The sequence below is a fragment of the Anomaloglossus baeobatrachus genome, unplaced genomic scaffold (genome assembly GCF_048569485.1).
Source record: "Anomaloglossus baeobatrachus isolate aAnoBae1 unplaced genomic scaffold, aAnoBae1.hap1 Scaffold_5038, whole genome shotgun sequence".
In the NCBI taxonomy this organism is placed as follows: Eukaryota; Metazoa; Chordata; class Amphibia; order Anura; family Aromobatidae; genus Anomaloglossus; species Anomaloglossus baeobatrachus.
The window spans coordinates 1-23,776 of NW_027444394.1; the positions used below are offsets into that span (position 1 = coordinate 1).

The window sequence follows — 23,776 nt, forward strand, 5'->3', positions numbered from 1 at the left end:
ATGCACCTCAATTTGGCCCATTCACTTTTCACACTTCCTCCTTTTGTTTTTTATCTTTCACACTTTTGACTTTCTTTATTCATCCAAATAGCAAACTCATCACCACTCAACCTGACCAACTCGGCTATGTCCCCGTGCTGCAGTTCTCTGTCTTATCTAGATCATTTGCAATTGAATGGAATAGATCCCTTTTGGACAAAGTGGATTCACCTGCTGCTGCAGTGACCACAGGTGTGATAACATCTAGAATTGGCATCTGGTGCGATCTCTCCGCTTCCACTCCAAAGAAAGTTACCTGTTTATTCCTATCATGCATTGGTTTTTGGGGTTTTCTTTGAGTAATGATGATCTCTTTAGTAGTCTGTTGGCGCCCTCTCCTGGAGGAATAGTTTGCTTGCTCTTGGACATTCTAAAAGAGAGGTCATGATAGACATTGAGCTTCTGAGCTCAATTGGGGACAGTCATGGGTGATGAATGTTTGCAACCTACTGCGAAGCCTCATACCGCAATATAAGGAACGTCAAATACTAAGAAAGGGCGGCCTATGAAAGAATTACTACTTTCAATAAGTACACTTAAACGGCTAATTGGGAATAGAAAAACTGTAAAAAGCCCTCTGAGAAAGCCCCCCTCTAACCTTTGATAGTAAGCTTTTCTGTAGTCTGCCTGTTGATGTATTTTCCGTTTGAACTGTGCACAACATGAAGAGACGGAACACTGGCGGCTTGTCACAATGCCCCCCGATGACATCACAATAGCGCTGCTGCCTAGAAAACAAGCTGCGCAGAAGAAGTTGTTCTTTGGGTGGGAGGGTGGGCTAGTGGAAGGAGGGGGCAATCTCTTTTTTTCCCGGGTGGTAGGGGGATGACAGGAGAAGGGAAGCGGGTGGTGAGAAAGGTACAGAGGGCAGGGTTTGGGGGCTGGGAAGGAAAGGGAAAAGATTAGGGTTTGGGGATGATGAAAGGGCTTTCTACGGGTAAGGATGGCAAAGGGTGGCAGTGACGGAAAGTCAGGCAACCTGTCCTGTCCGTCTTTTTGTATCGTGAATTGGAAAGACTGCAAGGGGGAGGGGAGTTGCTTGCGCCCTAAAGGAGGAGTTATTCAGATTCATTGCAGTGGGCGGCGGCTGCAAAACGCACCATTCTTCTTGTTTTGGCTCTGCAAAGCAGCCTTTTCAAGGGTTGGCTTGGGTGACAAAATGTCTTGTGTAGGCGTGGGTTTGTCTCCCTCTCGCTCTCTCTCCCTAAGATGTGTCCGGCATAGGCCAGGGTGCCACTCGAGGCCCAAACCAATTCTGGTTATCGCTTCTCGGCCTTTTGGCTAAGATCAAGTGTAGTATCTGTTCTTATCAGTTTAATATCTGATACGTCCCCTATCTGGGGACCATATATTAAATGGATTTTTAGAACAGGGAGATGGAAAAAGAGCTTGCTCTGTCCACTCCACGCATTGACCTGGTATTGCAGTACCTCCAGGAACGGTGCACCCCTTCTTAACCCAGTTTCCAAAAGCAGAACTCAATTCACCTGATTCATATTAGCCCGATTTAATGAATTGGAAGAAAGCATACGTCTTCATATGCACCTCAATTTGGCCCATTCACTTTTCACACTTCCTCCTTTTGTTTTTTATCTTTCACACTTTTGACTTTCTTTATTCATCCAAATAGCAAACTCATCACCACTCAACCTGACCAACTCGGCTATGTCCCCGTGCTGCAGTTCTCTGTCTTATCTAGATCATTTGCAATTGAATGGAATAGATCCCTTTTGGACAAAGTGGATTCACCTGCTGCTGCAGTGACCACAGGTGTGATAACATCTAGAATTGGCATCTGGTGCGATCTCTCCGCTTCCACTCCAAAGAAAGTTACCTGTTTATTCCTATCATGCATTGGTTTTTGGGGTTTTCTTTGAGTAATGATGATCTCTTTAGTAGTCTGTTGGCGCCCTCTCCTGGAGGAATAGTTTGCTTGCTCTTGGACATTCTAAAAGAGAGGTCATGATAGACATTGAGCTTCTGAGCTCAATTGGGGACAGTCATGGGTGATGAATGTTTGCAACCTACTGCGAAGCCTCATACCGCAATATAAGGAACGTCAAATACTAAGAAAGGGCGGCCTATGAAAGAATTACTACTTTCAATAAGTACACTTAAACGGCTAATTGGGAATAGAAAAACTGTAAAAAGCCCTCTGAGAAAGCCCCCCTCTAACCTTTGATAGTAAGCTTTTCTGTAGTCTGCCTGTTGATGTATTTTCCGTTTGAACTGTGCACAACATGAAGAGACGGAACACTGGCGGCTTGTCACAATGCCCCCCGATGACATCACAATAGCGCTGCTGCCTAGAAAACAAGCTGCGCAGAAGAAGTTGTTCTTTGGGTGGGAGGGTGGGCTAGTGGAAGGAGGGGGCAATCTCTTTTTTTCCCGGGTGGTAGGGGGATGACAGGAGAAGGGAAGCGGGTGGTGAGAAAGGTACAGAGGGCAGGGTTTGGGGGCTGGGAAGGAAAGGGAAAAGATTAGGGTTTGGGGATGATGAAAGGGCTTTCTACGGGTAAGGATGGCAAAGGGTGGCAGTGACGGAAAGTCAGGCAACCTGTCCTGTCCGTCTTTTTGTATCGTGAATTGGAAAGACTGCAAGGGGGAGGGGAGTTGCTTGCGCCCTAAAGGAGGAGTTATTCAGATTCATTGCAGTGGGCGGCGGCTGCAAAACGCACCATTCTTCTTGTTTTGGCTCTGCAAAGCAGCCTTTTCAAGGGTTGGCTTGGGTGACAAAATGTCTTGTGTAGGCGTGGGTTTGTCTCCCTCTCGCTCTCTCTCCCTAAGATGTGTCCGGCATAGGCCAGGGTGCCACTCGAGGCCCAAACCAATTCTGGTTATCGCTTCTCGGCCTTTTGGCTAAGATCAAGTGTAGTATCTGTTCTTATCAGTTTAATATCTGATACGTCCCCTATCTGGGGACCATATATTAAATGGATTTTTAGAACAGGGAGATGGAAAAAGAGCTTGCTCTGTCCACTCCACGCATTGACCTGGTATTGCAGTACCTCCAGGAACGGTGCACCCCTTCTTAACCCAGTTTCCAAAAGCAGAACTCAATTCACCTGATTCATATTAGCCCGATTTAATGAATTGGAAGAAAGCATACGTCTTCATATGCACCTCAATTTGGCCCATTCACTTTTCACACTTCCTCCTTTTGTTTTTTATCTTTCACACTTTTGACTTTCTTTATTCATCCAAATAGCAAACTCATCACCACTCAACCTGACCAACTCGGCTATGTCCCCGTGCTGCAGTTCTCTGTCTTATCTAGATCATTTGCAATTGAATGGAATAGATCCCTTTTGGACAAAGTGGATTCACCTGCTGCTGCAGTGACCACAGGTGTGATAACATCTAGAATTGGCATCTGGTGCGATCTCTCCGCTTCCACTCCAAAGAAAGTTACCTGTTTATTCCTATCATGCATTGGTTTTTGGGGTTTTCTTTGAGTAATGATGATCTCTTTAGTAGTCTGTTGGCGCCCTCTCCTGGAGGAATAGTTTGCTTGCTCTTGGACATTCTAAAAGAGAGGTCATGATAGACATTGAGCTTCTGAGCTCAATTGGGGACAGTCATGGGTGATGAATGTTTGCAACCTACTGCGAAGCCTCATACCGCAATATAAGGAACGTCAAATACTAAGAAAGGGCGGCCTATGAAAGAATTACTACTTTCAATAAGTACACTTAAACGGCTAATTGGGAATAGAAAAACTGTAAAAAGCCCTCTGAGAAAGCCCCCCTCTAACCTTTGATAGTAAGCTTTTCTGTAGTCTGCCTGTTGATGTATTTTCCGTTTGAACTGTGCACAACATGAAGAGACGGAACACTGGCGGCTTGTCACAATGCCCCCCGATGACATCACAATAGCGCTGCTGCCTAGAAAACAAGCTGCGCAGAAGAAGTTGTTCTTTGGGTGGGAGGGTGGGCTAGTGGAAGGAGGGGGCAATCTCTTTTTTTCCCGGGTGGTAGGGGGATGACAGGAGAAGGGAAGCGGGTGGTGAGAAAGGTACAGAGGGCAGGGTTTGGGGGCTGGGAAGGAAAGGGAAAAGATTAGGGTTTGGGGATGATGAAAGGGCTTTCTACGGGTAAGGATGGCAAAGGGTGGCAGTGACGGAAAGTCAGGCAACCTGTCCTGTCCGTCTTTTTGTATCGTGAATTGGAAAGACTGCAAGGGGGAGGGGAGTTGCTTGCGCCCTAAAGGAGGAGTTATTCAGATTCATTGCAGTGGGCGGCGGCTGCAAAACGCACCATTCTTCTTGTTTTGGCTCTGCAAAGCAGCCTTTTCAAGGGTTGGCTTGGGTGACAAAATGTCTTGTGTAGGCGTGGGTTTGTCTCCCTCTCGCTCTCTCTCCCTAAGATGTGTCCGGCATAGGCCAGGGTGCCACTCGAGGCCCAAACCAATTCTGGTTATCGCTTCTCGGCCTTTTGGCTAAGATCAAGTGTAGTATCTGTTCTTATCAGTTTAATATCTGATACGTCCCCTATCTGGGGACCATATATTAAATGGATTTTTAGAACAGGGAGATGGAAAAAGAGCTTGCTCTGTCCACTCCACGCATTGACCTGGTATTGCAGTACCTCCAGGAACGGTGCACCCCTTCTTAACCCAGTTTCCAAAAGCAGAACTCAATTCACCTGATTCATATTAGCCCGATTTAATGAATTGGAAGAAAGCATACGTCTTCATATGCACCTCAATTTGGCCCATTCACTTTTCACACTTCCTCCTTTTGTTTTTTATCTTTCACACTTTTGACTTTCTTTATTCATCCAAATAGCAAACTCATCACCACTCAACCTGACCAACTCGGCTATGTCCCCGTGCTGCAGTTCTCTGTCTTATCTAGATCATTTGCAATTGAATGGAATAGATCCCTTTTGGACAAAGTGGATTCACCTGCTGCTGCAGTGACCACAGGTGTGATAACATCTAGAATTGGCATCTGGTGCGATCTCTCCGCTTCCACTCCAAAGAAAGTTACCTGTTTATTCCTATCATGCATTGGTTTTTGGGGTTTTCTTTGAGTAATGATGATCTCTTTAGTAGTCTGTTGGCGCCCTCTCCTGGAGGAATAGTTTGCTTGCTCTTGGACATTCTAAAAGAGAGGTCATGATAGACATTGAGCTTCTGAGCTCAATTGGGGACAGTCATGGGTGATGAATGTTTGCAACCTACTGCGAAGCCTCATACCGCAATATAAGGAACGTCAAATACTAAGAAAGGGCGGCCTATGAAAGAATTACTACTTTCAATAAGTACACTTAAACGGCTAATTGGGAATAGAAAAACTGTAAAAAGCCCTCTGAGAAAGCCCCCCTCTAACCTTTGATAGTAAGCTTTTCTGTAGTCTGCCTGTTGATGTATTTTCCGTTTGAACTGTGCACAACATGAAGAGACGGAACACTGGCGGCTTGTCACAATGCCCCCCGATGACATCACAATAGCGCTGCTGCCTAGAAAACAAGCTGCGCAGAAGAAGTTGTTCTTTGGGTGGGAGGGTGGGCTAGTGGAAGGAGGGGGCAATCTCTTTTTTTCCCGGGTGGTAGGGGGATGACAGGAGAAGGGAAGCGGGTGGTGAGAAAGGTACAGAGGGCAGGGTTTGGGGGCTGGGAAGGAAAGGGAAAAGATTAGGGTTTGGGGATGATGAAAGGGCTTTCTACGGGTAAGGATGGCAAAGGGTGGCAGTGACGGAAAGTCAGGCAACCTGTCCTGTCCGTCTTTTTGTATCGTGAATTGGAAAGACTGCAAGGGGGAGGGGAGTTGCTTGCGCCCTAAAGGAGGAGTTATTCAGATTCATTGCAGTGGGCGGCGGCTGCAAAACGCACCATTCTTCTTGTTTTGGCTCTGCAAAGCAGCCTTTTCAAGGGTTGGCTTGGGTGACAAAATGTCTTGTGTAGGCGTGGGTTTGTCTCCCTCTCGCTCTCTCTCCCTAAGATGTGTCCGGCATAGGCCAGGGTGCCACTCGAGGCCCAAACCAATTCTGGTTATCGCTTCTCGGCCTTTTGGCTAAGATCAAGTGTAGTATCTGTTCTTATCAGTTTAATATCTGATACGTCCCCTATCTGGGGACCATATATTAAATGGATTTTTAGAACAGGGAGATGGAAAAAGAGCTTGCTCTGTCCACTCCACGCATTGACCTGGTATTGCAGTACCTCCAGGAACGGTGCACCCCTTCTTAACCCAGTTTCCAAAAGCAGAACTCAATTCACCTGATTCATATTAGCCCGATTTAATGAATTGGAAGAAAGCATACGTCTTCATATGCACCTCAATTTGGCCCATTCACTTTTCACACTTCCTCCTTTTGTTTTTTATCTTTCACACTTTTGACTTTCTTTATTCATCCAAATAGCAAACTCATCACCACTCAACCTGACCAACTCGGCTATGTCCCCGTGCTGCAGTTCTCTGTCTTATCTAGATCATTTGCAATTGAATGGAATAGATCCCTTTTGGACAAAGTGGATTCACCTGCTGCTGCAGTGACCACAGGTGTGATAACATCTAGAATTGGCATCTGGTGCGATCTCTCCGCTTCCACTCCAAAGAAAGTTACCTGTTTATTCCTATCATGCATTGGTTTTTGGGGTTTTCTTTGAGTAATGATGATCTCTTTAGTAGTCTGTTGGCGCCCTCTCCTGGAGGAATAGTTTGCTTGCTCTTGGACATTCTAAAAGAGAGGTCATGATAGACATTGAGCTTCTGAGCTCAATTGGGGACAGTCATGGGTGATGAATGTTTGCAACCTACTGCGAAGCCTCATACCGCAATATAAGGAACGTCAAATACTAAGAAAGGGCGGCCTATGAAAGAATTACTACTTTCAATAAGTACACTTAAACGGCTAATTGGGAATAGAAAAACTGTAAAAAGCCCTCTGAGAAAGCCCCCCTCTAACCTTTGATAGTAAGCTTTTCTGTAGTCTGCCTGTTGATGTATTTTCCGTTTGAACTGTGCACAACATGAAGAGACGGAACACTGGCGGCTTGTCACAATGCCCCCCGATGACATCACAATAGCGCTGCTGCCTAGAAAACAAGCTGCGCAGAAGAAGTTGTTCTTTGGGTGGGAGGGTGGGCTAGTGGAAGGAGGGGGCAATCTCTTTTTTTCCCGGGTGGTAGGGGGATGACAGGAGAAGGGAAGCGGGTGGTGAGAAAGGTACAGAGGGCAGGGTTTGGGGGCTGGGAAGGAAAGGGAAAAGATTAGGGTTTGGGGATGATGAAAGGGCTTTCTACGGGTAAGGATGGCAAAGGGTGGCAGTGACGGAAAGTCAGGCAACCTGTCCTGTCCGTCTTTTTGTATCGTGAATTGGAAAGACTGCAAGGGGGAGGGGAGTTGCTTGCGCCCTAAAGGAGGAGTTATTCAGATTCATTGCAGTGGGCGGCGGCTGCAAAACGCACCATTCTTCTTGTTTTGGCTCTGCAAAGCAGCCTTTTCAAGGGTTGGCTTGGGTGACAAAATGTCTTGTGTAGGCGTGGGTTTGTCTCCCTCTCGCTCTCTCTCCCTAAGATGTGTCCGGCATAGGCCAGGGTGCCACTCGAGGCCCAAACCAATTCTGGTTATCGCTTCTCGGCCTTTTGGCTAAGATCAAGTGTAGTATCTGTTCTTATCAGTTTAATATCTGATACGTCCCCTATCTGGGGACCATATATTAAATGGATTTTTAGAACAGGGAGATGGAAAAAGAGCTTGCTCTGTCCACTCCACGCATTGACCTGGTATTGCAGTACCTCCAGGAACGGTGCACCCCTTCTTAACCCAGTTTCCAAAAGCAGAACTCAATTCACCTGATTCATATTAGCCCGATTTAATGAATTGGAAGAAAGCATACGTCTTCATATGCACCTCAATTTGGCCCATTCACTTTTCACACTTCCTCCTTTTGTTTTTTATCTTTCACACTTTTGACTTTCTTTATTCATCCAAATAGCAAACTCATCACCACTCAACCTGACCAACTCGGCTATGTCCCCGTGCTGCAGTTCTCTGTCTTATCTAGATCATTTGCAATTGAATGGAATAGATCCCTTTTGGACAAAGTGGTTTCACCTGCTGCTGCAGTGACCACAGGTGTGATAACATCTAGAATTGGCATCTGGTGCGATCTCTCCGCTTCCACTCCAAAGAAAGTTACCTGTTTATTCCTATCATGCATTGGTTTTTGGGGTTTTCTTTGAGTAATGATGATCTCTTTAGTAGTCTGTTGGCGCCCTCTCCTGGAGGAATAGTTTGCTTGCTCTTGGACATTCTAAAAGAGAGGTCATGATAGACATTGAGCTTCTGAGCTCAATTGGGGACAGTCATGGGTGATGAATGTTTGCAACCTACTGCGAAGCCTCATACCGCAATATAAGGAACGTCAAATACTAAGAAAGGGCGGCCTATGAAAGAATTACTACTTTCAATAAGTACACTTAAACGGCTAATTGGGAATAGAAAAACTGTAAAAAGCCCTCTGAGAAAGCCCCCCTCTAACCTTTGATAGTAAGCTTTTCTGTAGTCTGCCTGTTGATGTATTTTCCGTTTGAACTGTGCACAACATGAAGAGACGGAACACTGGCGGCTTGTCACAATGCCCCCCGATGACATCACAATAGCGCTGCTGCCTAGAAAACAAGCTGCGCAGAAGAAGTTGTTCTTTGGGTGGGAGGGTGGGCTAGTGGAAGGAGGGGGCAATCTCTTTTTTTCCCGGGTGGTAGGGGGATGACAGGAGAAGGGAAGCGGGTGGTGAGAAAGGTACAGAGGGCAGGGTTTGGGGGCTGGGAAGGAAAGGGAAAAGATTAGGGTTTGGGGATGATGAAAGGGCTTTCTACGGGTAAGGATGGCAAAGGGTGGCAGTGACGGAAAGTCAGGCAACCTGTCCTGTCCGTCTTTTTGTATCGTGAATTGGAAAGACTGCAAGGGGGAGGGGAGTTGCTTGCGCCCTAAAGGAGGAGTTATTCAGATTCATTGCAGTGGGCGGCGGCTGCAAAACGCACCATTCTTCTTGTTTTGGCTCTGCAAAGCAGCCTTTTCAAGGGTTGGCTTGGGTGACAAAATGTCTTGTGTAGGCGTGGGTTTGTCTCCCTCTCGCTCTCTCTCCCTAAGATGTGTCCGGCATAGGCCAGGGTGCCACTCGAGGCCCAAACCAATTCTGGTTATCGCTTCTCGGCCTTTTGGCTAAGATCAAGTGTAGTATCTGTTCTTATCAGTTTAATATCTGATACGTCCCCTATCTGGGGACCATATATTAAATGGATTTTTAGAACAGGGAGATGGAAAAAGAGCTTGCTCTGTCCACTCCACGCATTGACCTGGTATTGCAGTACCTCCAGGAACGGTGCACCCCTTCTTAACCCAGTTTCCAAAAGCAGAACTCAATTCACCTGATTCATATTAGCCCGATTTAATGAATTGGAAGAAAGCATACGTCTTCATATGCACCTCAATTTGGCCCATTCACTTTTCACACTTCCTCCTTTTGTTTTTTATCTTTCACACTTTTGACTTTCTTTATTCATCCAAATAGCAAACTCATCACCACTCAACCTGACCAACTCGGCTATGTCCCCGTGCTGCAGTTCTCTGTCTTATCTAGATCATTTGCAATTGAATGGAATAGATCCCTTTTGGACAAAGTGGATTCACCTGCTGCTGCAGTGACCACAGGTGTGATAACATCTAGAATTGGCATCTGGTGCGATCTCTCCGCTTCCACTCCAAAGAAAGTTACCTGTTTATTCCTATCATGCATTGGTTTTTGGGGTTTTCTTTGAGTAATGATGATCTCTTTAGTAGTCTGTTGGCGCCCTCTCCTGGAGGAATAGTTTGCTTGCTCTTGGACATTCTAAAAGAGAGGTCATGATAGACATTGAGCTTCTGAGCTCAATTGGGGACAGTCATGGGTGATGAATGTTTGCAACCTACTGCGAAGCCTCATACCGCAATATAAGGAACGTCAAATACTAAGAAAGGGCGGCCTATGAAAGAATTACTACTTTCAATAAGTACACTTAAACGGCTAATTGGGAATAGAAAAACTGTAAAAAGCCCTCTGAGAAAGCCCCCCTCTAACCTTTGATAGTAAGCTTTTCTGTAGTCTGCCTGTTGATGTATTTTCCGTTTGAACTGTGCACAACATGAAGAGACGGAACACTGGCGGCTTGTCACAATGCCCCCCGATGACATCACAATAGCGCTGCTGCCTAGAAAACAAGCTGCGCAGAAGAAGTTGTTCTTTGGGTGGGAGGGTGGGCTAGTGGAAGGAGGGGGCAATCTCTTTTTTTCCCGGGTGGTAGGGGGATGACAGGAGAAGGGAAGCGGGTGGTGAGAAAGGTACAGAGGGCAGGGTTTGGGGGCTGGGAAGGAAAGGGAAAAGATTAGGGTTTGGGGATGATGAAAGGGCTTTCTACGGGTAAGGATGGCAAAGGGTGGCAGTGACGGAAAGTCAGGCAACCTGTCCTGTCCGTCTTTTTGTATCGTGAATTGGAAAGACTGCAAGGGGGAGGGGAGTTGCTTGCGCCCTAAAGGAGGAGTTATTCAGATTCATTGCAGTGGGCGGCGGCTGCAAAACGCACCATTCTTCTTGTTTTGGCTCTGCAAAGCAGCCTTTTCAAGGGTTGGCTTGGGTGACAAAATGTCTTGTGTAGGCGTGGGTTTGTCTCCCTCTCGCTCTCTCTCCCTAAGATGTGTCCGGCATAGGCCAGGGTGCCACTCGAGGCCCAAACCAATTCTGGTTATCGCTTCTCGGCCTTTTGGCTAAGATCAAGTGTAGTATCTGTTCTTATCAGTTTAATATCTGATACGTCCCCTATCTGGGGACCATATATTAAATGGATTTTTAGAACAGGGAGATGGAAAAAGAGCTTGCTCTGTCCACTCCACGCATTGACCTGGTATTGCAGTACCTCCAGGAACGGTGCACCCCTTCTTAACCCAGTTTCCAAAAGCAGAACTCAATTCACCTGATTCATATTAGCCCGATTTAATGAATTGGAAGAAAGCATACGTCTTCATATGCACCTCAATTTGGCCCATTCACTTTTCACACTTCCTCCTTTTGTTTTTTATCTTTCACACTTTTGACTTTCTTTATTCATCCAAATAGCAAACTCATCACCACTCAACCTGACCAACTCGGCTATGTCCCCGTGCTGCAGTTCTCTGTCTTATCTAGATCATTTGCAATTGAATGGAATAGATCCCTTTTGGACAAAGTGGATTCACCTGCTGCTGCAGTGACCACAGGTGTGATAACATCTAGAATTGGCATCTGGTGCGATCTCTCCGCTTCCACTCCAAAGAAAGTTACCTGTTTATTCCTATCATGCATTGGTTTTTGGGGTTTTCTTTGAGTAATGATGATCTCTTTAGTAGTCTGTTGGCGCCCTCTCCTGGAGGAATAGTTTGCTTGCTCTTGGACATTCTAAAAGAGAGGTCATGATAGACATTGAGCTTCTGAGCTCAATTGGGGACAGTCATGGGTGATGAATGTTTGCAACCTACTGCGAAGCCTCATACCGCAATATAAGGAACGTCAAATACTAAGAAAGGGCGGCCTATGAAAGAATTACTACTTTCAATAAGTACACTTAAACGGCTAATTGGGAATAGAAAAACTGTAAAAAGCCCTCTGAGAAAGCCCCCCTCTAACCTTTGATAGTAAGCTTTTCTGTAGTCTGCCTGTTGATGTATTTTCCGTTTGAACTGTGCACAACATGAAGAGACGGAACACTGGCGGCTTGTCACAATGCCCCCCGATGACATCACAATAGCGCTGCTGCCTAGAAAACAAGCTGCGCAGAAGAAGTTGTTCTTTGGGTGGGAGGGTGGGCTAGTGGAAGGAGGGGGCAATCTCTTTTTTTCCCGGGTGGTAGGGGGATGACAGGAGAAGGGAAGCGGGTGGTGAGAAAGGTACAGAGGGCAGGGTTTGGGGGCTGGGAAGGAAAGGGAAAAGATTAGGGTTTGGGGATGATGAAAGGGCTTTCTACGGGTAAGGATGGCAAAGGGTGGCAGTGACGGAAAGTCAGGCAACCTGTCCTGTCCGTCTTTTTGTATCGTGAATTGGAAAGACTGCAAGGGGGAGGGGAGTTGCTTGCGCCCTAAAGGAGGAGTTATTCAGATTCATTGCAGTGGGCGGCGGCTGCAAAACGCACCATTCTTCTTGTTTTGGCTCTGCAAAGCAGCCTTTTCAAGGGTTGGCTTGGGTGACAAAATGTCTTGTGTAGGCGTGGGTTTGTCTCCCTCTCGCTCTCTCTCCCTAAGATGTGTCCGGCATAGGCCAGGGTGCCACTCGAGGCCCAAACCAATTCTGGTTATCGCTTCTCGGCCTTTTGGCTAAGATCAAGTGTAGTATCTGTTCTTATCAGTTTAATATCTGATACGTCCCCTATCTGGGGACCATATATTAAATGGATTTTTAGAACAGGGAGATGGAAAAAGAGCTTGCTCTGTCCACTCCACGCATTGACCTGGTATTGCAGTACCTCCAGGAACGGTGCACCCCTTCTTAACCCAGTTTCCAAAAGCAGAACTCAATTCACCTGATTCATATTAGCCCGATTTAATGAATTGGAAGAAAGCATACGTCTTCATATGCACCTCAATTTGGCCCATTCACTTTTCACACTTCCTCCTTTTGTTTTTTATCTTTCACACTTTTGACTTTCTTTATTCATCCAAATAGCAAACTCATCACCACTCAACCTGACCAACTCGGCTATGTCCCCGTGCTGCAGTTCTCTGTCTTATCTAGATCATTTGCAATTGAATGGAATAGATCCCTTTTGGACAAAGTGGATTCACCTGCTGCTGCAGTGACCACAGGTGTGATAACATCTAGAATTGGCATCTGGTGCGATCTCTCCGCTTCCACTCCAAAGAAAGTTACCTGTTTATTCCTATCATGCATTGGTTTTTGGGGTTTTCTTTGAGTAATGATGATCTCTTTAGTAGTCTGTTGGCGCCCTCTCCTGGAGGAATAGTTTGCTTGCTCTTGGACATTCTAAAAGAGAGGTCATGATAGACATTGAGCTTCTGAGCTCAATTGGGGACAGTCATGGGTGATGAATGTTTGCAACCTACTGCGAAGCCTCATACCGCAATATAAGGAACGTCAAATACTAAGAAAGGGCGGCCTATGAAAGAATTACTACTTTCAATAAGTACACTTAAACGGCTAATTGGGAATAGAAAAACTGTAAAAAGCCCTCTGAGAAAGCCCCCCTCTAACCTTTGATAGTAAGCTTTTCTGTAGTCTGCCTGTTGATGTATTTTCCGTTTGAACTGTGCACAACATGAAGAGACGGAACACTGGCGGCTTGTCACAATGCCCCCCGATGACATCACAATAGCGCTGCTGCCTAGAAAACAAGCTGCGCAGAAGAAGTTGTTCTTTGGGTGGGAGGGTGGGCTAGTGGAAGGAGGGGGCAATCTCTTTTTTTCCCGGGTGGTAGGGGGATGACAGGAGAAGGGAAGCGGGTGGTGAGAAAGGTACAGAGGGCAGGGTTTGGGGGCTGGGAAGGAAAGGGAAAAGATTAGGGTTTGGGGATGATGAAAGGGCTTTCTACGGGTAAGGATGGCAAAGGGTGGCAGTGACGGAAAGTCAGGCAACCTGTCCTGTCCGTCTTTTTGTATCGTGAATTGGAAAGACTGCAAGGGGGAGGGGAGTTGCTTGCGCCCTAAAGGAGGAGTTATTCAGATTCATTGCAGTGGGCGGCGGCTGCAAAACGCACCATTCTTCTTGTTTTGGCTCTGCAAAGCAGCCTTTTCAAGGGTTGGCTTGGGTGACAAAATGTCTTGTGTAGGCGTGGGTTTGTCTCCCTCTCGCTCTCTCTCCCTAAGATGTGTCCGGCATAGGCCAGGGTGCCACTCGAGGCCCAAACCAATTCTGGTTATCGCTTCTCGGCCTTTTGGCTAAGATCAAGTGTAGTATCTGTTCTTATCAGTTTAATATCTGATACGTCCCCTATCTGGGGACCATATATTAAATGGATTTTTAGAACAGGGAGATGGAAAAAGAGCTTGCTCTGTCCACTCCACGCATTGACCTGGTATTGCAGTACCTCCAGGAACGGTGCACCCCTTCTTAACCCAGTTTCCAAAAGCAGAACTCAATTCACCTGATTCATATTAGCCCGATTTAATGAATTGGAAGAAAGCATACGTCTTCATATGCACCTCAATTTGGCCCATTCACTTTTCACACTTCCTCCTTTTGTTTTTTATCTTTCACACTTTTGACTTTCTTTATTCATCCAAATAGCAAACTCATCACCACTCAACCTGACCAACTCGGCTATGTCCCCGTGCTGCAGTTCTCTGTCTTATCTAGATCATTTGCAATTGAATGGAATAGATCCCTTTTGGACAAAGTGGATTCACCTGCTGCTGCAGTGACCACAGGTGTGATAACATCTAGAATTGGCATCTGGTGCGATCTCTCCGCTTCCACTCCAAAGAAAGTTACCTGTTTATTCCTATCATGCATTGGTTTTTGGGGTTTTCTTTGAGTAATGATGATCTCTTTAGTAGTCTGTTGGCGCCCTCTCCTGGAGGAATAGTTTGCTTGCTCTTGGACATTCTAAAAGAGAGGTCATGATAGACATTGAGCTTCTGAGCTCAATTGGGGACAGTCATGGGTGATGAATGTTTGCAACCTACTGCGAAGCCTCATACCGCAATATAAGGAACGTCAAATACTAAGAAAGGGCGGCCTATGAAAGAATTACTACTTTCAATAAGTACACTTAAACGGCTAATTGGGAATAGAAAAACTGTAAAAAGCCCTCTGAGAAAGCCCCCCTCTAACCTTTGATAGTAAGCTTTTCTGTAGTCTGCCTGTTGATGTATTTTCCGTTTGAACTGTGCACAACATGAAGAGACGGAACACTGGCGGCTTGTCACAATGCCCCCCGATGACATCACAATAGCGCTGCTGCCTAGAAAACAAGCTGCGCAGAAGAAGTTGTTCTTTGGGTGGGAGGGTGGGCTAGTGGAAGGAGGGGGCAATCTCTTTTTTTCCCGGGTGGTAGGGGGATGACAGGAGAAGGGAAGCGGGTGGTGAGAAAGGTACAGAGGGCAGGGTTTGGGGGCTGGGAAGGAAAGGGAAAAGATTAGGGTTTGGGGATGATGAAAGGGCTTTCTACGGGTAAGGATGGCAAAGGGTGGCAGTGACGGAAAGTCAGGCAACCTGTCCTGTCCGTCTTTTTGTATCGTGAATTGGAAAGACTGCAAGGGGGAGGGGAGTTGCTTGCGCCCTAAAGGAGGAGTTATTCAGATTCATTGCAGTGGGCGGCGGCTGCAAAACGCACCATTCTTCTTGTTTTGGCTCTGCAAAGCAGCCTTTTCAAGGGTTGGCTTGGGTGACAAAATGTCTTGTGTAGGCGTGGGTTTGTCTCCCTCTCGCTCTCTCTCCCTAAGATGTGTCCGGCATAGGCCAGGGTGCCACTCGAGGCCCAAACCAATTCTGGTTATCGCTTCTCGGCCTTTTGGCTAAGATCAAGTGTAGTATCTGTTCTTATCAGTTTAATATCTGATACGTCCCCTATCTGGGGACCATATATTAAATGGATTTTTAGAACAGGGAGATGGAAAAAGAGCTTGCTCTGTCCACTCCACGCATTGACCTGGTATTGCAGTACCTCCAGGAACGGTGCACCCCTTCTTAACCCAGTTTCCAAAAGCAGAACTCAATTCACCTGATTCATATTAGCCCGATTTAATGAATTGGAAGAAAGCATACGTCTTCATATGCACCTCAATTTGGCCCATTCACTTTTCACACTTCCTCCTTTTGTTTTTTATCTTTCACACTTTTGACTTTCTTTATTCATCCAAATAGCAAACTCATCACCACTCAACCTGACCAACTCGGCTATGTCCCCGTGCTGCAGTTCTCTGTCTTATCTAGATCATTTGCAATTGAATGGAATAGATCCCTTTTGGACAAAGTGGATTCACCTGCTGCTGCAGTGACCACAGGTGTGATAACATCTAGAATTGGCATCTGGTGCGATCTCTCCGCTTCCACTCCAAAGAAAGTTACCTGTTTATTCCTATCATGCATTGGTTTTTGGGGTTTTCTTTGAGTAATGATGATCTCTTTAGTAGTCTGTTGGCGCCCTCTCCTGGAGGAATAGTTTGCTTGCTCTTGGACATTCTAAAAGAGAGGTCATGATAGACATTGAGCTTCTGAGCTCAATTGGGGACAGTCATGGGTGATGAATGTTTGCAACCTACTGCGAAGCCTCATACCGCAATATAAGGAACGTCAAATACTAAGAAAGGGCGGCCTATGAAAGAATTACTACTTTCAATAAGTACACTTAAACGGCTAATTGGGAATAGAAAAACTGTAAAAAGCCCTCTGAGAAAGCCCCCCTCTAACCTTTGATAGTAAGCTTTTCTGTAGTCTGCCTGTTGATGTATTTTCCGTTTGAACTGTGCACAACATGAAGAGACGGAACACTGGCGGCTTGTCACAATGCCCCCCGATGACATCACAATAGCGCTGCTGCCTAGAAAACAAGCTGCGCAGAAGAAGTTGTTCTTTGGGTGGGAGGGTGGGCTAGTGGAAGGAGGGGGCAATCTCTTTTTTTCCCGGGTGGTAGGGGGATGACAGGAGAAGGGAAGCGGGTGGTGAGAAAGGTACAGAGGGCAGGGTTTGGGGGCTGGGAAGGAAAGGGAAAAGATTAGGGTTTGGGGATGATGAAAGGGCTTTCTACGGGTAAGGATGGCAAAGGGTGGCAGTGACGGAAAGTCAGGCAACCTGTCCTGTCCGTCTTTTTGTATCGTGAATTGGAAAGACTGCAAGGGGGAGGGGAGTTGCTTGCGCCCTAAAGGAGGAGTTATTCAGATTCATTGCAGTGGGCGGCGGCTGCAAAACGCACCATTCTTCTTGTTTTGGCTCTGCAAAGCAGCCTTTTCAAGGGTTGGCTTGGGTGACAAAATGTCTTGTGTAGGCGTGGGTTTGTCTCCCTCTCGCTCTCTCTCCCTAAGATGTGTCCGGCATAGGCCAGGGTGCCACTCGAGGCCCAAACCAATTCTGGTTATCGCTTCTCGGCCTTTTGGCTAAGATCAAGTGTAGTATCTGTTCTTATCAGTTTAATATCTGATACGTCCCCTATCTGGGGACCATATATTAAATGGATTTTTAGAACAGGGAGATGGAAAAAGAGCTTGCTCTGTCCACTCCACGCATTGACCTGGTATTGCAGTACCTCCAGGAACGGTGCACCCCTTCTTAACCCAGTTTCCAAAAGCAGAACTCAATTCACCTGATTCATATTAGCCCGATTTAATGAATTGGAAGAAAGCATACGTCTTCATATGCACCTCAATTTGGCCCATTCACTTTTCACACTTCCTCCTTTTGTTTTTTATCTTTCACACTTTTGACTTTCTTTATTCATCCAAATAGCAAACTCATCACCACTCAACCTGACCAACTCGGCTATGTCCCCGTGCTGCAGTTCTCTGTCTTATCTAGATCATTTGCAATTGAATGGAATAGATCCCTTTTGGACAAAGTGGATTCACCTGCTGCTGCAGTGACCACAGGTGTGATAACATCTAGAATTGGCATCTGGTGCGATCTCTCCGCTTCCACTCCAAAGAAAGTTACCTGTTTATTCCTATCATGCATTGGTTTTTGGGGTTTTCTTTGAGTAATGATGATCTCTTTAGTAGTCTGTTGGCGCCCTCTCCTGGAGGAATAGTTTGCTTGCTCTTGGACATTCTAAAAGAGAGGTCATGATAGACATTGAGCTTCTGAGCTCAATTGGGGACAGTCATGGGTGATGAATGTTTGCAACCTACTGCGAAGCCTCATACCGCAATATAAGGAACGTCAAATACTAAGAAAGGGCGGCCTATGAAAGAATTACTACTTTCAATAAGTACACTTAAACGGCTAATTGGGAATAGAAAAACTGTAAAAAGCCCTCTGAGAAAGCCCCCCTCTAACCTTTGATAGTAAGCTTTTCTGTAGTCTGCCTGTTGATGTATTTTCCGTTTGAACTGTGCACAACATGAAGAGACGGAACACTGGCGGCTTGTCACAATGCCCCCCGATGACATCACAATAGCGCTGCTGCCTAGAAAACAAGCTGCGCAGAAGAAGTTGTTCTTTGGGTGGGAGGGTGGGCTAGTGGAAGGAGGGGGCAATCTCTTTTTTTCCCGGGTGGTAGGGGGATGACAGGAGAAGGGAAGCGGGTGGTGAGAAAGGTACAGAGGGCAGGGTTTGGGGGCTGGGAAGGAAAGGGAAAAGATTAGGGTTTGGGGATGATGAAAGGGCTTTCTACGGGTAAGGATGGCAAAGGGTGGCAGTGACGGAAAGTCAGGCAACCTGTCCTGTCCGTCTTTTTGTATCGTGAATTGGAAAGACTGCAAGGGGGAGGGGAGTTGCTTGCGCCCTAAAGGAGGAGTTATTCAGATTCATTGCAGTGGGCGGCGGCTGCAAAACGCACCATTCTTCTTGTTTTGGCTCTGCAAAGCAGCCTTTTCAAGGGTTGGCTTGGGTGACAAAATGTCTTGTGTAGGCGTGGGTTTGTCTCCCTCTCGCTCTCTCTCCCTAAGATGTGTCCGGCATAGGCCAGGGTGCCACTCGAGGCCCAAACCAATTCTGGTTATCGCTTCTCGGCCTTTTGGCTAAGATCAAGTGTAGTATCTGTTCTTATCAGTTTAATATCTGATACGTCCCCTATCTGGGGACCATATATTAAATGGATTTTTAGAACAGGGAGATGGAAAAAGAGCTTGCTCTGTCCACTCCACGCATTGACCTGGTATTGCAGTACCTCCAGGAACGGTGCACCCCTTCTTAACCCAGTTTCCAAAAGCAGAACTCAATTCACCTGATTCATATTAGCCCGATTTAATGAATTGGAAGAAAGCATACGTCTTCATATGCACCTCAATTTGGCCCATTCACTTTTCACACTTCCTCCTTTTGTTTTTTATCTTTCACACTTTTGACTTTCTTTATTCATCCAAATAGCAAACTCATCACCACTCAACCTGACCAACTCGGCTATGTCCCCGTGCTGCAGTTCTCTGTCTTATCTAGATCATTTGCAATTGAATGGAATAGATCCCTTTTGGACAAAGTGGATTCACCTGCTGCTGCAGTGACCACAGGTGTGATAACATCTAGAATTGGCATCTGGTGCGATCTCTCCGCTTCCACTCCAAAGAAAGTTACCTGTTTATTCCTATCATGCATTGGTTTTTGGGGTTTTCTTTGAGTAATGATGATCTCTTTAGTAGTCTGTTGGCGCCCTCTCCTGGAGGAATAGTTTGCTTGCTCTTGGACATTCTAAAAGAGAGGTCATGATAGACATTGAGCTTCTGAGCTCAATTGGGGACAGTCATGGGTGATGAATGTTTGCAACCTACTGCGAAGCCTCATACCGCAATATAAGGAACGTCAAATACTAAGAAAGGGCGGCCTATGAAAGAATTACTACTTTCAATAAGTACACTTAAACGGCTAATTGGGAATAGAAAAACTGTAAAAAGCCCTCTGAGAAAGCCCCCCTCTAACCTTTGATAGTAAGCTTTTCTGTAGTCTGCCTGTTGATGTATTTTCCGTTTGAACTGTGCACAACATGAAGAGACGGAACACTGGCGGCTTGTCACAATGCCCCCCGATGACATCACAATAGCGCTGCTGCCTAGAAAACAAGCTGCGCAGAAGAAGTTGTTCTTTGGGTGGGAGGGTGGGCTAGTGGAAGGAGGGGGCAATCTCTTTTTTTCCCGGGTGGTAGGGGGATGACAGGAGAAGGGAAGCGGGTGGTGAGAAAGGTACAGAGGGCAGGGTTTGGGGGCTGGGAAGGAAAGGGAAAAGATTAGGGTTTGGGGATGATGAAAGGGCTTTCTACGGGTAAGGATGGCAAAGGGTGGCAGTGACGGAAAGTCAGGCAACCTGTCCTGTCCGTCTTTTTGTATCGTGAATTGGAAAGACTGCAAGGGGGAGGGGAGTTGCTTGCGCCCTAAAGGAGGAGTTATTCAGATTCATTGCAGTGGGCGGCGGCTGCAAAACGCACCATTCTTCTTGTTTTGGCTCTGCAAAGCAGCCTTTTCAAGGGTTGGCTTGGGTGACAAAATGTCTTGTGTAGGCGTGGGTTTGTCTCCCTCTCGCTCTCTCTCCCTAAGATGTGTCCGGCATAGGCCAGGGTGCCACTCGAGGCCCAAACCAATTCTGGTTATCGCTTCTCGGCCTTTTGGCTAAGATCAAGTGTAGTATCTGTTCTTATCAGTTTAATATCTGATACGTCCCCTATCTGGGGACCATATATTAAATGGATTTTTAGAACAGGGAGATGGAAAAAGAGCTTGCTCTGTCCACTCCACGCATTGACCTGGTATTGCAGTACCTCCAGGAACGGTGCACCCCTTCTTAACCCAGTTTCCAAAAGCAGAACTCAATTCACCTGATTCATATTAGCCCGATTTAATGAATTGGAAGAAAGCATACGTCTTCATATGCACCTCAATTTGGCCCATTCACTTTTCACACTTCCTCCTTTTGTTTTTTATCTTTCACACTTTTGACTTTCTTTATTCATCCAAATAGCAAACTCATCACCACTCAACCTGACCAACTCGGCTATGTCCCCGTGCTGCAGTTCTCTGTCTTATCTAGATCATTTGCAATTGAATGGAATAGATCCCTTTTGGACAAAGTGGATTCACCTGCTGCTGCAGTGACCACAGGTGTGATAACATCTAGAATTGGCATCTGGTGCGATCTCTCCGCTTCCACTCCAAAGAAAGTTACCTGTTTATTCCTATCATGCATTGGTTTTTGGGGTTTTCTTTGAGTAATGATGATCTCTTTAGTAGTCTGTTGGCGCCCTCTCCTGGAGGAATAGTTTGCTTGCTCTTGGACATTCTAAAAGAGAGGTCATGATAGACATTGAGCTTCTGAGCTCAATTGGGGACAGTCATGGGTGATGAATGTTTGCAACCTACTGCGAAGCCTCATACCGCAATATAAGGAACGTCAAATACTAAGAAAGGGCGGCCTATGAAAGAATTACTACTTTCAATAAGTACACTTAAACGGCTAATTGGGAATAGAAAAACTGTAAAAAGCCCTCTGAGAAAGCCCCCCTCTAACCTTTGATAGTAAGCTTTTCTGTAGTCTGCCTGTTGATGTATTTTCCGTTTGAACTGTGCACAACATGAAGAGACGGAACACTGGCGGCTTGTCACAATGCCCCCCGATGACATCACAATAGCGCTGCTGCCTAGAAAACAAGCTGCGCAGAAGAAGTTGTTCTTTGGGTGGGAGGGTGGGCTAGTGGAAGGAGGGGGCAATCTCTTTTTTTCCCGGGTGGTAGGGGGATGACAGGAGAAGGGAAGCGGGTGGTGAGAAAGGTACAGAGGGCAGGGTTTGGGGGCTGGGAAGGAAAGGGAAAAGATTAGGGTTTGGGGATGATGAAAGGGCTTTCTACGGGTAAGGATGGCAAAGGGTGGCAGTGACGGAAAGTCAGGCAACCTGTCCTGTCCGTCTTTTTGTATCGTGAATTGGAAAGACTGCAAGGGGGAGGGGAGTTGCTTGCGCCCTAAAGGAGGAGTTATTCAGATTCATTGCAGTGGGCGGCGGCTGCAAAACGCACCATTCTTCTTGTTTTGGCTCTGCAAAGCAGCCTTTTCAAGGGTTGGCTTGGGTGACAAAATGTCTTGTGTAGGCGTGGGTTTGTCTCCCTCTCGCTCTCTCTCCCTAAGATGTGTCCGGCATAGGCCAGGGTGCCACTCGAGGCCCAAACCAATTCTGGTTATCGCTTCTCGGCCTTTTGGCTAAAGATCAAGTGTAGTATCTGTTCTTATCAGTTTAATATCTGATACGTCCCCTATCTGGGGACCATATATTAAATGGATTTTTAGAACAGGGAGATGGAAAAAGAGCTTGCTCTGTCCACTCCACGCATTGACCTGGTATTGCAGTACCTCCAGGAACGGTGCACCCCTTCTTAACCCAGTTTCCAAAAGCAGAACTCAATTCACCTGATTCATATTAGCCCGATTTAATGAATTGGAAGAAAGCATACGTCTTCATATGCACCTCAATTTGGCCCATTCACTTTTCACACTTCCTCCTTTTGTTTTTTATCTTTCACACTTTTGACTTTCTTTATTCATCCAAATAGCAAACTCATCACCACTCAACCTGACCAACTCGGCTATGTCCCCGTGCTGCAGTTCTCTGTCTTATCTAGATCATTTGCAATTGAATGGAATAGATCCCTTTTGGACAAAGTGGATTCACCTGCTGCTGCAGTGACCACAGGTGTGATAACATCTAGAATTGGCATCTGGTGCGATCTCTCCGCTTCCACTCCAAAGAAAGTTACCTGTTTATTCCTATCATGCATTGGTTTTTGGGGTTTTCTTTGAGTAATGATGATCTCTTTAGTAGTCTGTTGGCGCCCTCTCCTGGAGGAATAGTTTGCTTGCTCTTGGACATTCTAAAAGAGAGGTCATGATAGACATTGAGCTTCTGAGCTCAATTGGGGACAGTCATGGGTGATGAATGTTTGCAACCTACTGCGAAGCCTCATACCGCAATATAAGGAACGTCAAATACTAAGAAAGGGCGGCCTATGAAAGAATTACTACTTTCAATAAGTACACTTAAACGGCTAATTGGGAATAGAAAAACTGTAAAAAGCCCTCTGAGAAAGCCCCCCTCTAACCTTTGATAGTAAGCTTTTCTGTAGTCTGCCTGTTGATGTATTTTCCGTTTGAACTGTGCACAACATGAAGAGACGGAACACTGGCGGCTTGTCACAATGCCCCCCGATGACATCACAATAGCGCTGCTGCCTAGAAAACAAGCTGCGCAGAAGAAGTTGTTCTTTGGGTGGGAGGGTGGGCTAGTGGAAGGAGGGGGCAATCTCTTTTTTTCCCGGGTGGTAGGGGGATGACAGGAGAAGGGAAGCGGGTGGTGAGAAAGGTACAGAGGGCAGGGTTTGGGGGCTGGGAAGGAAAGGGAAAAGATTAGGGTTTGGGGATGATGAAAGGGCTTTCTACGGGTAAGGATGGCAAAGGGTGGCAGTGACGGAAAGTCAGGCAACCTGTCCTGTCCGTCTTTTTGTATCGTGAATTGGAAAGACTGCAAGGGGGAGGGGAGTTGCTTGCGCCCTAAAGGAGGAGTTATTCAGATTCATTGCAGTGGGCGGCGGCTGCAAAACGCACCATTCTTCTTGTTTTGGCTCTGCAAAGCAGCCTTTTCAAGGGTTGGCTTGGGTGACAAAATGTCTTGTGTAGGCGTGGGTTTGTCTCCCTCTCGCTCTCTCTCCCTAAGATGTGTCCGGCATAGGCCAGGGTGCCACTCGAGGCCCAAACCAATTCTGGTTATCGCTTCTCGGCCTTTTGGCTAAGATCAAGTGTAGTATCTGTTCTTATCAGTTTAATATCTGATACGTCCCCTATCTGGGGACCATATATTAAATGGATTTTTAGAACAGGGAGATGGAAAAAGAGCTTGCTCTGTCCACTCCACGCATTGACCTGGTATTGCAGTACCTCCAGGAACGGTGCACCCCTTCTTAACCCAGTTTCCAAAAGCAGAACTCAATTCACCTGATTCATATTAGCCCGATTTAATGAATTGGAAGAAAGCATACGTCTTCATATGCACCTCAATTTGGCCCATTCACTTTTCACACTTCCTCCTTTTGTTTTTTATCTTTCACACTTTTGACTTTCTTTATTCATCCAAATAGCAAACTCATCACCA

The 23,776-nt window shown here is 46.3% G+C and overlaps 15 non-coding genes across 15 annotated transcripts; all 15 read left to right on the plus strand.

Annotated features, from left to right (window-relative positions):
* The first annotated feature begins 1,300 nt into the window (after positions 1–1,300).
* On the plus strand, positions 1,301–1,491 carry LOC142282283 (U2 spliceosomal RNA). The gene has a single exon (XR_012744216.1). It is a non-coding gene; the product is annotated as a U2 spliceosomal RNA (small nuclear RNA).
* Positions 1,492–2,878: 1,387 nt separating this feature from the next.
* Positions 2,879–3,069, plus strand: LOC142282297 (U2 spliceosomal RNA). The gene has a single exon (XR_012744228.1). It is a non-coding gene; the product is annotated as a U2 spliceosomal RNA (small nuclear RNA).
* A 1,387-nt stretch (positions 3,070–4,456) lies between these two features.
* On the plus strand, positions 4,457–4,647 carry LOC142282298 (U2 spliceosomal RNA). The gene has a single exon (XR_012744229.1). It is a non-coding gene; the product is annotated as a U2 spliceosomal RNA (small nuclear RNA).
* A 1,387-nt stretch (positions 4,648–6,034) lies between these two features.
* Positions 6,035–6,225, plus strand: LOC142282299 (U2 spliceosomal RNA). The gene has a single exon (XR_012744230.1). It is a non-coding gene; the product is annotated as a U2 spliceosomal RNA (small nuclear RNA).
* A 1,387-nt stretch (positions 6,226–7,612) lies between these two features.
* On the plus strand, positions 7,613–7,803 carry LOC142282300 (U2 spliceosomal RNA). Its single transcript, XR_012744231.1, has one exon. It is a non-coding gene; the product is annotated as a U2 spliceosomal RNA (small nuclear RNA).
* Positions 7,804–9,190: 1,387 nt separating this feature from the next.
* LOC142282285 (U2 spliceosomal RNA) lies at positions 9,191–9,381 on the plus strand. The gene has a single exon (XR_012744217.1). It is a non-coding gene; the product is annotated as a U2 spliceosomal RNA (small nuclear RNA).
* Positions 9,382–10,768: 1,387 nt separating this feature from the next.
* LOC142282286 (U2 spliceosomal RNA) lies at positions 10,769–10,959 on the plus strand. The gene has a single exon (XR_012744218.1). It is a non-coding gene; the product is annotated as a U2 spliceosomal RNA (small nuclear RNA).
* Positions 10,960–12,346: 1,387 nt separating this feature from the next.
* LOC142282287 (U2 spliceosomal RNA) lies at positions 12,347–12,537 on the plus strand. Its single transcript, XR_012744219.1, has one exon. It is a non-coding gene; the product is annotated as a U2 spliceosomal RNA (small nuclear RNA).
* Positions 12,538–13,924: 1,387 nt separating this feature from the next.
* Positions 13,925–14,115, plus strand: LOC142282288 (U2 spliceosomal RNA). The gene has a single exon (XR_012744220.1). It is a non-coding gene; the product is annotated as a U2 spliceosomal RNA (small nuclear RNA).
* Positions 14,116–15,502: 1,387 nt separating this feature from the next.
* LOC142282289 (U2 spliceosomal RNA) lies at positions 15,503–15,693 on the plus strand. Its single transcript, XR_012744222.1, has one exon. It is a non-coding gene; the product is annotated as a U2 spliceosomal RNA (small nuclear RNA).
* Positions 15,694–17,080: 1,387 nt separating this feature from the next.
* LOC142282291 (U2 spliceosomal RNA) lies at positions 17,081–17,271 on the plus strand. The gene has a single exon (XR_012744223.1). It is a non-coding gene; the product is annotated as a U2 spliceosomal RNA (small nuclear RNA).
* A 1,387-nt stretch (positions 17,272–18,658) lies between these two features.
* LOC142282292 (U2 spliceosomal RNA) lies at positions 18,659–18,849 on the plus strand. The gene has a single exon (XR_012744224.1). It is a non-coding gene; the product is annotated as a U2 spliceosomal RNA (small nuclear RNA).
* A 1,387-nt stretch (positions 18,850–20,236) lies between these two features.
* LOC142282293 (U2 spliceosomal RNA) lies at positions 20,237–20,427 on the plus strand. Its single transcript, XR_012744225.1, has one exon. It is a non-coding gene; the product is annotated as a U2 spliceosomal RNA (small nuclear RNA).
* Positions 20,428–21,814: 1,387 nt separating this feature from the next.
* On the plus strand, positions 21,815–22,006 carry LOC142282295 (U2 spliceosomal RNA). Its single transcript, XR_012744227.1, has one exon. It is a non-coding gene; the product is annotated as a U2 spliceosomal RNA (small nuclear RNA).
* Positions 22,007–23,393: 1,387 nt separating this feature from the next.
* On the plus strand, positions 23,394–23,584 carry LOC142282294 (U2 spliceosomal RNA). The gene has a single exon (XR_012744226.1). It is a non-coding gene; the product is annotated as a U2 spliceosomal RNA (small nuclear RNA).
* The last annotated feature ends 192 nt before the right edge of the window (positions 23,585–23,776 follow it).